The sequence below is a fragment of the Panthera pardus genome, unplaced genomic scaffold (assembly GCF_024362965.1).
Source record: "Panthera pardus isolate Hobbes unplaced genomic scaffold, ASM2436296v1 HiC_scaffold_13, whole genome shotgun sequence".
In the NCBI taxonomy this organism is placed as follows: domain Eukaryota; kingdom Metazoa; phylum Chordata; class Mammalia; order Carnivora; family Felidae; genus Panthera; species Panthera pardus.
In genome coordinates this window covers 142,836,651-142,853,522 of record NW_026526688.1, presented here as the reverse complement: position 1 = coordinate 142,853,522, position 16,872 = coordinate 142,836,651, and the positions used below count along the sequence as shown (strand labels likewise).

General features: G+C 40.7%; 1 protein-coding gene and 1 non-coding gene across 2 annotated transcripts in view; both read left to right on the top strand.

The window, feature by feature from the left end:
* The window catches only part of SHROOM3 (shroom family member 3), a 320,344-nt gene that overhangs the window by 185,646 nt on the left and 117,826 nt on the right, over window positions 1-16,872 (top strand).
* TRNAK-CUU (transfer RNA lysine (anticodon CUU)) lies at window positions 2,296-2,368 on the top strand. The gene has a single exon. It is a non-coding gene; the product is annotated as a tRNA-Lys (tRNA).

Sequence of the window (16,872 nt, the reverse complement as noted above, 5' to 3'; positions counted from 1 at the left end):
AATTGCATACCAGTAATAATGAATTGAGCTAGAAATGAAAATTTTATTCTGGAAACCTCTTAGTGGTGTTTAAAAAAGAAAAAAAATCTGCATACCAATAGAGACTGCATTTACAGAATGCTAGTCCTGTAACATTACTCAACATTCTCCCTCCAAAACTCATTTTCACCTTGATAATGAATTGCCCCTGAAAATCGAGATAGACTGTCATGCATATACATTTTCTTTTGAAAGTGTTTTGGCATTTTCCTACCTGACAGCTAGTAAAACAGATGATTGATTGGATACTTTTACTATCTCTAAGGCTGATTCTTATTTTGGGTGGGGTTATAATGAAAATAAGGGCATTCCCTGAGGAGTAACAAGCCCATAGGAGGAGTCTTTATCCTCTAAATTAGAAAAGCCTAGCACTCATTGGTGCCCAGGAAGTGCCCTAGACTGGCATTGTCTTGTTGTTCTAATCTGAAAATGACAGCATAGAACACAGCCGAAGGCATGAAGCATTTTATCATAGGTGATGCAGCTTTAATTGGTATGTGGAAGGCATGCTTGTGGAATTAGTCCTCAGAATACTGGCCAACCAGATCACTTTCAACATTTCCCAGTGTTTAGTTTCGTCTTATAATTAAGTAACAACGATCATTTCCTGACAGCTAATAACTAGCTAAAGGAGTTAGAAGCCTCATTAGGTTTATAATTTATCAAATTCTAAGCTCTTCATTTGCAGTGTTGCAAAAAGAGAAAGCATCCTCCAATTCCAAACTGATTAAAGACAATCTCTCCAAGCATATTTCATATGTGAGTGTTAATTTGCTCATCAAAGGCTGACTTTGTTATTTTCCAAGTTTTTTTGAAATAACAATTATTACTTAAGCAGGAAAAAATGTTTATGTGGCTTTAATAGAGATGTATTGAACTGTGTACACACACACACACACACGTGTGCCTGCTAAAACAAAAGTAAAATCAATAGGCCATGTATCCTTTAAGGCTCTTTTTGTGACAATTCCACATGCTTTCCTGAGAGCATGCTTGACTATCCATTAATTCCAGAAATAGCATCGTTACATGTACTCCACAAATATTGATTGAGCACCCAGTTTGTGCTAGGCACTATTCTAAATGTTGAGGATACAGCAAGGAGACAAAAACTCCTGTCCTTACTGGGCTTGGAACCCAATCTTAATAATTTCTGTCTTCAAGATTACCCAGAAGATTATGTAGGCCTGGAAGACCACACATTAAATGTCTTCAAAGCGGTCCAGCTAAAGGTAGGAAAGGGTCCTTGCTGGATCATCTTGGCCACCATACCTCTGACTGTCTTCTCATCAATATGGCCATTGCATAGTGGCCTCAGGTTTTTCTGGTTCAAGAATCACTCCCTGATCAACCATACTCTTGAGATCATAATCTTCCTGCTAGTGGGAAAAAGTACAATCTTTTCTCTTACGGGACCTAGTGCTTTCCTCTTCATTTTGGAACCTGACATGAGCTGGTCACAAAATGACTTCTAATCCCTTGATGAAAACATTCATTTCTACAGTTTGATGTGGGGACAGTCAGACCTATAATTTAGGCTCTGGAATTCTAGAAATATGGAGCTCAAGTTACCACGATTCTTCTAAGTGACTTCCATCCTGCCCAGACCACATTGAAAAGACCTCTAGAGAAATGGAACAGTATCTTTCTAATGGTACTTACTCTGAGACTTCCATCAGAGTTCCTGTTGGGAATCCCTCAAATATCTTTCCCTTCCATATTCTAATGCATCCTTGGGGCACAGTAACCCTAGGTGCTCAAAGAAACTCCATTATATCTTCTGCCATAGGAGCAACTCAAGACATGAGATCTTCTGGGATCTTCAGCGTTGGCCAAAATGCAAAGCAGAACCCCAGGAAGGCTTCTGGCATTTGGTTAGTGTTAACACACCAGTCCTGGATTTCAGCATCAGAGATGTCCATCATTGTCCTGCATAGAATATGTGGACATTGGCCCTGGCACCTTACATGAAAATTATCCTTCTGGTGTTCCAACTGCTTCTCTTGGTTCTAGACTATCTGAAACTAAGAGTTGGGACTACCCAGTTCTTATGTTGCTAAATCCAATTCTTCAATATGTGTTCCTGGGAACTCTTCTTGGCCTGAGTATATTTAATAAACAGGCAGAATGAGTGGTTGATGCCCCCTTTATTTTATTTGAAGTTTGTTTTTTCTGAATTTCCATAGAAATTCAGAAATTTGAACATGTTCTTCATTACTTTAAGTGCCATGGGATAAATATTTGAAGGAATGGGGTGCCTGGCTAGCTTAGTTGGTAGAGCATGAGATTCTTGATCTCAGGGTTATGAGTTCAAGCCCCATGTTGGGTGTAGAAATTACTTAATAATAAAATCTTAAAAAATTTTTTTGAAGGAACATCCAGCTATTTTAAATCATTCGGCAGACTTAACGGTGCAGAAACAAACACACATCTCTACTCATTCGACAGATACTCCAATCATTAGGAACCCAAGGGGAAACAAGTTGGTAATTAATGGACATGCTATGTGACTATTCTCACATAAAGTATAGGGACTCAGAAGCAGGCTTTCACTTCATCCCCGAAATTACTCCTGATTTAAAGTCACTTTTCCTAATGTGCCTGGCAATCCCATTTGCCTATAATTTCTGAAGAGTTACAGTCTTTGAATTCAGTCCTGGATGGAAGGAGAGATAGTTCTATGCAACATACACATTTATTTAAGTAATTAGAAGTTTTCACAAGAAAGAAAATTTTACAGTGCTTTTCTGAATGGGCATACTCTGTCATGGAAAGATGGGCCTGGAGGGGTGAACCAAAACACTGTGGATGCCATAGGGAGGGGCTCTCTATTTCACATTGTTTTTCTAGGTCTAGTGAAAACATAAGGATTGAAGGCTGGGCCTCACCCTGGTGATATAATCAGGAATGGAAGCTTGGTAGCAAATAATGAGGACAACAGAAGAACCATTATGTTTAGAGAAGGAAAGGTCTCAAAAAAAAGAGAGAGAGAGAGAGAGAGACTACTCCAAATAATTCAGGCTCCTTTTCTCTTTTTCTTGTGTGAAATCGAATGTTTCCATTCTCTGTTTAGCCTTTACAGGTGGTGATATCACCTGTATCACCTGTAGGGGCTTTAGAAGCCAAAGACAACCTCAGAGTCACTGGCTTCTCTGGGCAATGGGAATCTCGCCACAGGAGGAACAAAATATGAAAGTAGAAAATTCTACCCTGAATGACAAATCTATATGTTCTAAGGATGAATCCAAACTTCGGAAGCTGTGGGACTGTCCTCAGTCAGAAGTGAAACTCTTTCAATTGCTTGCATTGGGGAAACACCCTTGTCTCTAGGTTTGGGGATCATGAGTCAAAGCCAAGGACTGGAACCTCGCTAAGTCTGTGTGTGTTGGGCCTTGAAAGGGAGTGTGCTAGGTTCTGGGATTGGCGCCTCTTCTGTAATGCTTTTCCCCTCCCAGGCCTCCAGGTCAGGACTGGCAGGATTTAATGACTCTGAATGTCTGCAATGAGTGGCATCTGGATAGCCCAGGGGGACTGGCAACAGCACAAAATTGGCACAGGGGTTGGAGAGCAGGTGGAGGGATAGAAAACTGGATGCCTAAAAGGTGGTCTTTTGGGGGAGGTCAAAAAAATCTTTTGCCAAGCCTGTTAGGTGAGTCACCAGGAGAACTGAATCTCAACTGTTGTCCATTCTAAATTTTTTTCAAAAATAGCACTGAATGTATAGAAACTTCTGAAATGAATTGTCTGATACTGTATACTTCTATTTACCCCTAAAAAGAGAAAGTTAGATGGTTGGTTGATAGGTTGTTAGTTATTGTCAATGCATGGACTGCCTTTAAACTCCAGGTATTAGTATTAAACAAATCAAAAATATTTTTAGTCAAAAAATATTTTTAGTCAAATTTGTCTAGGATGCAGTGGGACCCGGCCAAGTGGGTTCAACACCTTAAAGAGCATGAGTCATCCATGAAGATCATCCCTTCTCATTTTCTTTTGAGTCATCATCTGCACAGCTTTAAAATTACCTTCAGGAATAAGGCAATATAGCTGACTTTTTTTAAAGCAAATTTAAAAGACAGAAATCTTTCATGTCTGTTTCCCCTGCAGTATGGTCTTAGAGAATGAGTCCTCCGGGGATCATATCCAGAGAGATGGTGTGTTCACCACCTCTGAAGACTCTAAAGCTTTTGTCAAACCTCAAAGTGACCTAAGCTCTTCAGGAGGGAGGGACATTTTAGGTCATGAATAACACAGACAAACCCAGAACTCTCATGGATCTATAAGCTCTTGCCTCTGTAGAAACCAGAGTGGGCTTTGGGGAGGGAGGAGTCATCATCCCGCACACACATTTGTAAGGCAGTCCCCTGGAAGCAGCCAGAAGCCAGATCTTTGAGAGGTCTCAGAACCTACCTTAACTTGGGTTTCAAAGAACTGCTAACATCTTTGGCTGGCAACCCTAAGCAGGCTTGGTTCTGGTTACAGAGAGACCTTCTAAACAACCCCAGAAAGTAGCTACTTACCGAGCCCCTAATAAATCCAAATGGAACTCCAAAATCCCTGCTATTGAGGGATGTGCATTTCGTTGAAGCGCCCCTGGTATCACAAGGCCCCCCCTGAAATGAGTGTTTTCTCTGAGGAGTGTTTGGGTTCTCTTGTTTGTTTTCTGCCTGTTGGCCCTTTCCACCATGTCCAGCTCTCTTCCTTTTCATGGGCACAGCAGAGCCTATTACTGCAAATTGGTGATGAGGCAAGGTGGCTGGGAGGTGCTCCCGCATGGGGGAGTTCTGTTGTTTTTATAACCGGTGCCAGCTCTGAGTAGATGGTGAGTAAGAGCCTCTTCCTCTTCCCTCTGGGCTGCCCTCGTCTCCCATGCCAATCTTGTTGCTGGCCTGTTTCGGATATGGTGCTAAGCAAGGGCGGCTGCCTGGCTCTGATGCTTCCCAGGCTCAGGACTCAAAACTCGAGAAGGCAGCAAAATCCGTAAGTGAGGGCTGCATTGGCCTGTGTTTCCTGTTAGCCAGTATTCCTGCATGAGGGCTTCTGGGGAGAAGTGGCAAATGCGAAGGCAGTCAAAGAGCTTTTGTTACTCCTACTTCCTCCATTAGGTAAATTGAAAGTGCTCACAAGAGCAAAATGGATGGTGAATGCACCTTCCAGTGACTTTTGGGCTGATTTTAGGTTAGATGGCCTTTTCTGCAAAAGAATCTTAATGCTGGCAAGTTTCTTTCTTTCTTTTCTTCTTTCTTTCTTTTTTCTTCCTTCCTTTCTTCCTTTCTCTTTCTTTTTTTTTTTTTTTTAACAGAAATAACATCTGTTTGTTCATCCTTATGTTTGAACATTACAATATAAGAGCAATTATGGTTATCCATACTTTATACTCCATACATTAATTTGCCATTTTCCATTCTGGTTTTGAGAATAATGTTTGTTTTGGATTTTAGTTGCTCTTTTGTGTGCCTCACTAACTTGTTTGCCGGCTGCCAGATTATTACAAGCAGTTATAAAGGGGAGTTTTCTTCTGGAGAAACCTCCACAGTTCATGCTCAAAGGATATGTTTGTATACCCTACAGAGGAAGAAAGTAATTTATTAGTATCTTTGTGTGTGTGTCTATGGTTTCTTTCTTTCTTTTTTCTTTACTTTTCTTCTTCTTTTTCTTTTTTCTTTTTTTCTTTTCTTTTTTTTTTTTTGGTAGCTGTAATCCGCAGTTTCTGCATCTTTTAGCATAAATATCAGTTTCTCATTTTGTAACATGATTTCTTTCCAAACTTGTAGTTTAATTGAATCTAGCTTTGAGTGACACTTTAAAAAATGCTCTCCCGCATCAGAAGCATTTCTCCAAGCCAGGTGCTCTTCATGCTCACCTGCTGGCAGTGTTTGATTAGCAGCCAGCTACAACCGGGTGTTCGTATTTGTGCCAAGTCCATTCTATACATGGTGGTCTGTGCTTGAGAAGATGAGTCATGCTAATTACTCAGACCCCTTCCTTGGAGGTAATGTGCCAAAATCACAGAGCAGAAAAGCCAGAAACAGTATGAGCCTTGGTATTGATGGACCATAAAATCAGAATTTCATCTCCTAAGATTGCTTTGTTCTCAGATACATCACCCTTTCCAGCTATGAGCTCACCAACCCTCGCTCTATCTCTGGGCCAGTTGGCATCACTGCCATTCTACAGACACAGAATGGGAGATGCAGCTGGGCAAGCCAAATTGCCCCAAAGCCAGGTGATCTAGCTAGAACGGGGAGCCAACTCCCTTGACTTCTCTCCAGCCCCTTGCTGTCTCAGACGACGGCGGCTTAGCGGAGAGACCCGGAGGCTCAGTTGAAACTGCAGTGTTGCCTGAAAGTGATCTGTATGTGAATTATCAGTCAGAAGCCAGGAGAAACTGGATCAAACAGTGGATGCACAAATGGAGATTGGGAGAAGGCAGCAGGGAATGAGGCTAAAAATGAGGGAATCTGGGATGTAAGTCCAAGAATGTAGGGAATATCCTTTTTATGCAGGCCACGTTGCCTCTCTTAACTGTGGGCTGAAATATGCTAGATAATATATGTCATACAGCAAATACAGAATATCCTCCAGTAGGAAATGGTAGTCAAAGGAAAGCTAATGCATAAACTTAAATCATTAATTTAGTAAATATTTATGTATTGAGTGTCTCCCATGAGCTGAATCCTATGAAATTCATCTTTATAAGCTCACTGCCTGTCACATGGTAGATAGATTAGATGAATGGATGGATTGATGGATAGGTGGACACATGTTGTCCATGAAATTTTTTTTTTTAATTTTCTTTTAACGTTTTATTTCTTTTTGAGACAGAGAGAGACAGAGCATGAATGGGGGAGGGGCAGAGACAGAGGGAGACACAGAATCAGAAGAAGCAGGCTCCAGGCTCTGAGCAATCAGCCCAGAGCCCGACGCGGGGCTCGAACTCACGGACGGCGAGATCGTGACCTGAGCTGAAGTCGGACGCTTAACCGACTGAGCCACCCAGGTGCCCCTGAAATTTTCTTTTAAGGACTTCCTGTCTTCTCCCTGCTCTTCCTCCCTTGGGAGGGCCCATGCAGTTCAACAGAGACTCCTGCCTCACCCCTCCCAGAACCACCCACTCGCAGGAAGGAGAATTTCCTTAATGAAGGCCAGTGAACATGGGCTGTGTGCCCACAGGGAGGAAGGCTTTATATACTTTTACCCAGATGGAATCTGGGAAAACCATGTCAGGAGGAAGGCCACACCCTAGCCAACTCAGGGGAGTAGCATTTGCATGTTATAGCCTTCACTGCAGCAAACCCAACACAGGTGTATACTCTCTGGGTGAGGCAATCAGAGCGAATTTGCCCCCAGGTCTCCAGAGGTCGACCACCCTTCATCCACTATCTCTTGAGCTTGCCTCCTGGATCCCAGCTTCATCTCAGACATATGCAGCCAGGATCTAGGAAAGGCACACCAGGCACCATTATTTATTGAATGCCCTCAATGCATTGGCCTCAAACCAGATGCAGAATTAGATTACTATACCTGACCAGTTGGTTCACATTTTAAACAAATAAATAGGCAGATAGAGGTGAACTAAGTAGAAGGGAAGGTGGAAATATACTCCAGGGAGAGGCTGGTGCCAGAGAGGGAAAACCGGTCAGAGCCTGTCATTTTGAGAGCTTAAGTAGGACGGATCTTAAAATATTTCAGACCCAGCTCCATGTTTTTAATCAGCCAGAGAACAGGCAAACTTGGGTGGGAGAGGGAAAAATGAGTCACACACTTCGTGCATTTAATGTTAATTCATTCCTTTGTGGTTGTTTCTGTCTTTGGGCTACCCCTGTGCCTTGTATGTGCCTCTGACAAAGCACGTGGCCAGCCATTACCAAGCAATTATTTGTTTACTTTCCATCTCCTCCAATGGAACATGAACTCAATGAGGGCAGGGACTTTGTCTTTTCACCTCTGACTTCCCAAAGCCTGATCAATAAATGCTTCCTGAATTTACATATGATACCCACCTCAGTGACTATAGCTGAATTTCCAATGAGAACTTGGGCCAGGATGTTAGATGCTCTAGGAATTCAAAACAGAGGTAACTATGGATTGGAGGGGTCTGACAGCTTTCTTGAATATAGTATTATTCTCTGGGATCTGAGATGATGGGATTGAGAGTGGGAGGTGGGCAATTGCCTGAGGCAAAGGCTCAGAATTGGGGGTACTCTTGTGGTTCCCAGGGAACGATGAATGAGCCAGTGTGGCTGAAGCAGAGGGTTCCTGTTTGAAATGTTGGTGTCATATACAAAAAAGGCAGGGTGAGGCCAGTGTGTGAAGGGACAAATGAAATTGTTTGCAATTGAAATTTTCAACAGTGGGAATCACAGAAGTCATTTGAGCTAGGCTTTAAAAGATAAAAGGAGAGCTCAGAAGAGCTGAACCCAGCAATGCCCCAGCCATGCCAGGCAGACAGCTTGGAGCATTAGGTGCTAGAGGCAAGGAGCCTACGTCAGAAGGGACAGCAGCAATCTATGAGTTAAGTGATCAAAGTCTGATCTTAGAAAGGTGACAGTGGGAATGATTTTCCAGATTTGGTGGGGAGACTGTTTTGAGACAAGTGTATCATTTGTATTCACAATTTTCTGTAAATAAGGATTCAAATAATGATGGCTGAACTCTTAGTGCTTAATCTATGCCAGTCACTATTAGCATTTTTACATAGTATCTCAATACACCCTCACAACACCTCTTTGAGGTATTATTATTATTAGCCCTATTTGACAGATAAATTAACTGAGGCATGGAGATTAAGAAACGTGCCCAAGATCATACAGTGAGTGAGACATAGAGCCAGGATTCAAAACAGGTTGTAAGACTGCATACCTCAAAGTGTTCACCACAAATACTTAAACAAGTTCATGGGAGGGTTTATGTATGATGGAGGAGGTTCTAAAATGTGATGTGTGTTATCACCATTTCGAAAGGAGAATAGAGAAGCATTTCTTACATTAGCTTATCTATCATCATTATTAGTTGCCTACTCCGGTTTATACTGATCAGTATTCATTAAAATTTAGAATCTGTAACAGGATAATATGCTTCTTTTTAAACATAGATTTTCCTAATTTAAAAATTAATAATATTCACAATAGGGGCATCTGGGTGTCTCAGTTGGTTAAGCATCTGACTTCAGCTCAGGTCATGATCTCACGGTATGTGAGTTCGAGACCCACGTAGGGCTCTGTGCTGACAGCTCAGAGCCTGGAACCTGCTTCGGATTCTGTGTCTCCCTCTCTCTCTCTGCCCCTCCCCCGCTCATGCCCTGCCCCTCTCTCTCTCAAAAATAAATAAGCATTAAAAAAATAATATTCACAATAAACATCAAAATATTCCAGAAATAGCAGATATAAAGTGAATATCCTGAGCAATCCTAATTGCTCCTTAAATCATTCTCCATTGTTGTGTGAAAATTCCTCCAGCCTTTTTCTTTTATATATGCTTATATAATGTCATCATATTATCCTCATTCTCATCATTTATGTTAATAATAATCCTTTTGCTCAGAGGTAATCACTCTGTTTTGTAATATGCTTTTTTATTTAATATATTTTGTACATCTTTCCATGTGAGGACACACAGTTTTCTTGCCTTTCAAAGTTACACAGGGATTCACAGTCACTTTCAACATGACCTCCAGTCTGGATTCATGTTCTTTTCCAATCAACAGAGCAATATGTCTGACATGACCTAGATTCTTACCTCAATGCCACTTTGTTCCTTCTGTGTCTGGGATACAGGGCTCAAGGAGAAGCAAGCTCGAGTGGGCCTCAGTTTTCTGTTTCTGGGAAAATAACAGAAGCTGGCATTTCTCTAGTATCCCTATGATCCAGCAACTATTTCTAGCCCCACTTTATAGATGGGGAAACTAGAGAGATTAAGTAACTTATACTTGTGCAAGGTCACACAGTTAGACATTAGAGAGTCAGAACCTGAACCCAGGCTCTTGTGCCTGCAAAGCCTGTTTATTTAGCACCACCCTTTCCCTTTATCTCTTTTTACAAGTCTTTTACCTGAGTAATAGGAAGGGGGTTCCATAGCATCATATTGCAGTCAGCTGCAGAGGAAAAGTTAGTCAATAAAGGTGAGCTCTGCTATTTCTCATTAAGGCACACTTCACAAATACCTGCACGGAAAGGGGGTGTTGTCTAAAGAAGCACATCCCCTCCCTGTGGGTCACTAGTTAGTGTGGAATGTGACCCACTATCTCCCAGCAGTCCCAGGGGACACTTCCTAGGACTCGAACCTCGTTCAGTGTCTCTCCTGCTGGTGGAGGCCAGGGAAGGGGAGTCTCAAAGGTTCCTTGGGTGAAGCGGAGTTCCCCACTTTCCAATCGAGTGACATGACAGCAGCAGCAAGGCTCTATCTATCCACCCAGTACAACCCACACACAAATTTCAAAAGAGACAATTTAAGTGGATAAGCGTAGATAAACAATCTTGGTGGAGCGTCCTTACAAGGACTTTGTTCTTTTGTTTTTGTTTTGTTTTGTTTTGTTTTGTTTTGTTTTGTTTTGTTTTGTTTTTGTCTAAGTGAACTAGACTGGTTTAACAAACAGCCCCCTTTAATGGAATAAAGTAACTCCTTGCTTTGTGCTAGGAGAGCCTAGCTAGGACATATAAAATGATCAAATTATTTCTTCCCAAGGTAGGCATTTTCACAGCGCTTCAGCATCAGAAGGGAACTGAAAATTAAGCAGTTCAGATTCTTGTCTCATATGTTTTACAACAGCCCCCTGAAGTAGGCAAGGAGCTTCCATTTGAATACTGTCAGGGAAAGTGAACTCACTAAGTACAGAAGCAGACTGTCTCAGGGCACCTGGGTGGCTCAATTGGTTAAGCGTCTGACTCTTGGTTTTGGCTCAGGTCGTGATCTCATGTTCTTGGGTTTGAGCCCCACATCGGGCTCCTTAGTGTGCATTGGGGGGCCTGCTTGGGATTCTCTCTTTCCGGCTCTCTCTGCCCCTCCCCTGCTTGAGCTGTCTCCTACCTTCAGTCCTTTCATCCTTCTGGGACCAAACAGAAGCCATTGAATGGTTTTTCCACTTCACCACCTTGCAACCTTTTGAGCACAGTTACCATTTCCCTGACAAATCTTGTCTTTTTAGGTTAGTCTTGAATTCCTTCACCCATCATTCCTGTGTCATGATCTAGAGTCCTGGGTGCTAAGGTTTTTCTTCCTTGATTGTGCTCCAGATTGTCCATGACCCTTTCAGATGGGTGACATGTAACACAGAACACAGTGCTTCAGGGAGGACCGGATGAGGCAAATTGCTTACCTTGTTCTTGATGGTCTACTTCGATCAGGTGCATTAAACATAGGACTTTGCCCAATTCTTCAAAACAAGGGGAAACCAAGGAACTTTATTCTGGAAAGTTTGCAAATAAATCAATTCACCAATTTATTCTTCTTCAAGCAATAATATAGGGAAAAGAAACCTATGGACCTAGATTTTTCATTTGGTGTATTGTAGCATCTTTCTGATATGCCACTTTTTGTCATAATATTCCTCCGTGGTCCATCTATACGCTAGGAATTGTGTGGGAAAACGGTGCTTAACTTTTCATTAGTGTTAAGTCATGACTCCTGGGGCTTCTTAAAAGTGTCTTAAAAATTGAAGAGATAAAATATTGTAGAGTATTTCTGGATGCCAGTGATTCTTTGAAGTGGAGAGCTAGCCTCTTAAAGACCAGGATATTTTGTTAGCAGCTCCCCTCCCCGCCCCCCACCACCACCTTACTGCTGCTGCCTTGATGGAATCAAGTTTCTGTGAACTCTTTCAGATTGCCTTGAAAGGTTTACTGCTTCCCTCCTCTACCACAGGATTTAGGTCCCCACTCCAGATCCAGATTAGTTTTTGTAACACTAGAAGAAAGTAAAATAATAGAGTAGGTTTCCCTCAAAAAGCTTTCTTTGATTATAAACTGTGTCCATGTACATGTAAGATTTGATTACACCTTAGACTTCTCTGGAAAAATTAGTGTTGGGATATACAAGAAAATGTGTGGTGAGGGTATATGAAGGTGGGAGTACATTAGACGCTCTTGTACCATTTTCTAAAAAGTGTATGATTGGGGGGTCTGTACAGAAAAATGTCATCAAAAGTCGGTACATATAAGGAAACCATTGTCAAAATTAACACTGTTCTTCAGCCATTTGCTAAATAAGAAAAGAAGGGCAAAATCTTTCTTTTTTTTCCTGCTTACTATAGTATCTTTAATATCTCTCTAAACAAAGAGCACTGTCCAATGTGGAAAGGAAGGGCAAAATCTTAAAGACAAATGAATTTTAAATAAACAACAACTAATTATAGCAGGGAATGTGTTGGAAAGAGTGGTTATATGTAATTATATAGTAATTATATTGAAAATGTAATCACATGCCACCTAAACATTTGCTGGGGAATAAATCCACCCCCTGCAACCATCCCCTTCTGATCTCAAAGACCTACATTGACTTTGTAAAATGTGTGATATGGTTTCCACTCTGAAAAGGGTGACCTTTTCCAGGGCAATTAAAAGGTGCTGCTTTGAGGATATTGGAACCCATGCTCAAAGGGATAAAAGGAAATTGAAACTTCTATTAAAAGGAGCTAATGATGCCTAGAGCAGTTGGGATTAAAAAAGAACAAAGTCAATTTTAAAAAAGATCTCCAAATCAAAGAGCAGCTTTTCTCATCAAATACCAAGAGAAAGCAAAATGATTTTTGATGAAAAATGGGGCAATGGAATCAGCCTTTCACCTACATCCTGGGGCTTCAGTCAAAAATGGTAAGAAGTTTTGAGCAAAATCCTTTGAACTTTTTGGGAGGAATGTGCTACATGTATTTAAGATAATGTCATGAAAGATAAACTAGCTTGTCTCTCAAATTAGGTACATATTGAAAGGATAACAATAAAATATAGTGTGTATAAGATTGATTTATAATTGATTCCCCATCTGACAAAATAATTCCAGAGTTAAAAAGCTAGCATTTTAAAACATAGAAATATAGTTTATGTATATAACATTATACCAGTTTTAGGTGTACGAAATAATGATTTGATATGTCTATGCACTGCAAAATGATTACCACGGTAAGTTTAGTTAACATCCAGCACCACCCCTAGTTATGATTTTTTTCCTTGTGATAAGAAGATACATCCTTCTTATCTGTGATAGAAGACTGTTAAGATTTACTCTCTTAGCAACTTCCAAATATACAATACAGTATTGTTAACTCTGGTTACCATATTACACATTTCATCCCCAGCACTTACTTATTTTATGTCTGGAAGTTTGTACCATTTGACTACCCGTCACCCATTGTGCCCACCCCCCACCCCCTGCCTCTGGCAAACACCAATCTGTTCTCTGTATCTGTGAGGTTTTTTTTATTGTTGTTGTCGTTTTAGATTCCACATATAAATGAGATCATTTAGTATTTGTTTTTCTCTGTCTTACATATTTCACCTCACATAATGCCCTCAAGGTCCATTCATCTTATTGTAAATGGCCGCATTTCTTTCTTTACATGGCCAAATAATATTCCATTGTATATATATACCACAACTTCTTTATCCATTTATTTATCGATAGACACTTGGGTTGTTTCCATGTCTTTCTATTGGAAATAATGCTACAATGAACATGGAAGAGCAAGTGAGTATCTTTGTTTTCCTCAGATAAATACCCACAAGTGGAATTACTGGATCATATGGTAATTGTAGTTTTAACTTTTTGAGGAATCCCCATAGGGTCTTCTACAGTGGCTGTACCAATTTACATTCCTACCAACAGTGCACAAGGGTTCCCTTTTCTCCACATCCTCACCAATACTTGTTATTTCTTATCTTTTTGATAATCATTCTAACGCTCATGAACTGAAGCCTCATTGCAGTTCTGGGTTGCAGTTGCCTGATGATGTGTGATGTTGAGCACATTGTCATGTACCTGTTAGCCCTTGTTATGTCTTCTTTGAAAAAAATATCTATTCATTCCCTTTACCCATTTTTAACTTGAATTCTTAAAAATTATCTTTGTTCTTCAACTGTATGAGTGCCTTACATATTTTAGATATTAACCACTTATTAGAAATATGATTTGCAAATGTTTTCTCCCCTTCTATAGGCCATCTTTTTATTTTGTTGATGGTTTCCTTTGCGTGCAGAAGACTTTAGTTTGATGCAGTCCCATTTGTTTATTTTTGCTTATGTTGCTTTTGGTATAAAAATCCAAAAAATCGTCGCCAAGACCAATATCAAAGAGCTTACTTCCTATGTTTTATTCTAGGAGCTTTATGGTTTCAGGTCTTATGTTCCAGTCTTTAATCCATTTTGAGTTAATTTTTGCATATGGTGTAAGATGCCGGCACAGTTTCCTTGTTTTGTGTACAGCTCTGTAGCTCTCCCAATGCCATCTGCTGAAGAGGCTCTCCTTTCTCCGTTGTATATTCATGGGTCTTTTCTCATAAATGAATTGACCATATATGCGTGGGTTTATTTCTGGGCTCTCTATTGTGTTGCATTGATCTGTGGGTCTGTTTTTATGTCAGCACCACCCTGTTCTGTTTACTACAGCTTTGAAGTATAGTTTGAAATCAGGAAGTGTGATAGTTCTGGCTGTGTTCTTCTTCTCAAGACTGCTTTGGCTTTTTGTGGCCTTTTGTGGTTCCATACAAGTCTTAGTATTGTTCGCTCTATTTCCATGAAAAAAATGCCACTGGAATTTTGATAGGGATTACACTGAATCTGTAGGTTGCTTTGGGTAGTATGGACATTTGAACAATATTTTTCCCATTCATGAGCATGGGATATCTTACCATTTATTTATGTCTTCTTCAACTTCTTTCACCAATGTCTTATAGTTTTCAGTGCACAGCTCTTTCCCCTCCTTGGCTAAATTCATTCCTGGGTATTTTATTTTTTGATGCAATTGCAAGTGGGATTGTTTTCTTAATTTCCAAAACCTAGCATTTTGATGACCTGTGATGCACACAGTGACAACTGTTAGATGATTGCTGTGATGGTAATTATTATAACCTTGGTATGAGGCTCACTCCTGAATACAGTTGATAGTAACTATCTATGCTAGTCTGTTCAGTCTGCCATAATAGAATACCACAGATTGCATGGGTTAAACAGCAATTTATTTTCTCACAGTTCTGGAGGCTGGAAATTCCAAGGTCAAGGTTCTAGCATGATTTGGTTTCTGGTGAGAGCTTTCTTCCTGGTTTGCAGATGGCCACCTTCTCTCTATGTCCTCATGTGGCTTTTCCCCGGTACATACAACAGTGTGCATACAGAAAGAGGGTGGGAAGTGAGCTGTCTGGTGTTTCTTATGAGGACACTAATTTTCTTAGTTCAGGGCCCCACCCTTATGACCTCATTTATCCTTAATTACTTCTTAGAGGCTCTCATTACTGAATATAGCCCACACTTGGGGGTGGGGGTGGGGATGGGGCATAGGTTAGGCCTTCAACATATAAATTTTGTAGAGAGGGACACAAACATTCAGTCTATAACACATACAATAGTAATGAAGAAGTCAGGGACTTTCTGGGATTGTGCTTCCTACCACACTTGCACACCAATGAATAATGCCTTTGCCACTTACACGGTAGTTAAAGGAGTGTCTAACAAGCCATCAAGAAACCTACGAGCAAGCTAGTGCTTCATTTTGTGTTTAAATAATAAATGAACTAAATTGCTCAAGCCAAGGGGTACCACATCCTTGACATAACCAGCAGAAGTCTCTTCATTACAAATTTGCTTTAACTTCCTTGAGATTTGTTTAATGGCACGATAGTCCATGGGAAACTCTCTATCATAAGTTATCACTTTTGGACATTGGTTATCTATCCAGCAAATCAGGTCATTAGCAAAGAAAGCCTCACAGAATCCAACTTACTACTGCTGAATTTTGACCTGGCTATGGTTTTAATAGTGGATAAACCATTATTTTAGAATTAAAAAGGTTTTCTAAATTTTTTTCTTAATTTTTTCTTAATTTCTTTAATTTCTAAATTTCTTTATTTATTGTTGAGAGACAGAGACACAGCATGAGCATGGGAGGGGCAGAGATGGGGGAGACGCAGAATCTGAAGCAGGCTCCAGGATCCGAGCTGTCAGCACAGAGCTTGATGCGGGGCTCAAACCCACGGACAGTGAGATCATGACCTGAGCCCAAGTCAGACGCTTAGCCTACTGAGCCACCTAGGTGCCCCTAAAAAGGTTTTCTAGAATAAAGCAGGTCACTCCTACTTATACTGGGACTCAAAGCTACCTTAAAGGGCCCAGGATGCCTCATCTTGGCTTGGAAATTCTAGGATGAATTGTGTTACATTCAATTACGACAAAGAAATGCACAGCCACTTCTGTGCCAGTGTGTATTAAGCAGAGGCAAACATTTTCAGTGTTGGCAGTCAGTTTTGGTGGTTTAATAATTTGAGCTAGATAAAGAGAAAAGGGAGTTGTTGAGACAAGAAATATGGCTTTTCTCAAAAGCAGAAGACATCTGGGCTGATAAAAGGGCAACTGAAAGGGGAGCTAAAGATAACCAGGAGAAACTGATCATAAATTTGCCTCACGGTTCAGACAGAGGGTCACGCAGCTGAATTATAGGCAGGGGTTACTGTGGTGAATTTAGAACCTGTGTCCTAGCTTTGATACCTTCAGGCAGCCTCTTCACCGTGGGCCTCATCTCCAAACATTAGGTGGTGGGATATGCATAGATGAAAAGAATTGCCCAGTATGAACATGTGTTAGAGGTTATGCATCATTGATGGGACTACAAAGTCCCGGAAAAGTAGGTCAGCCT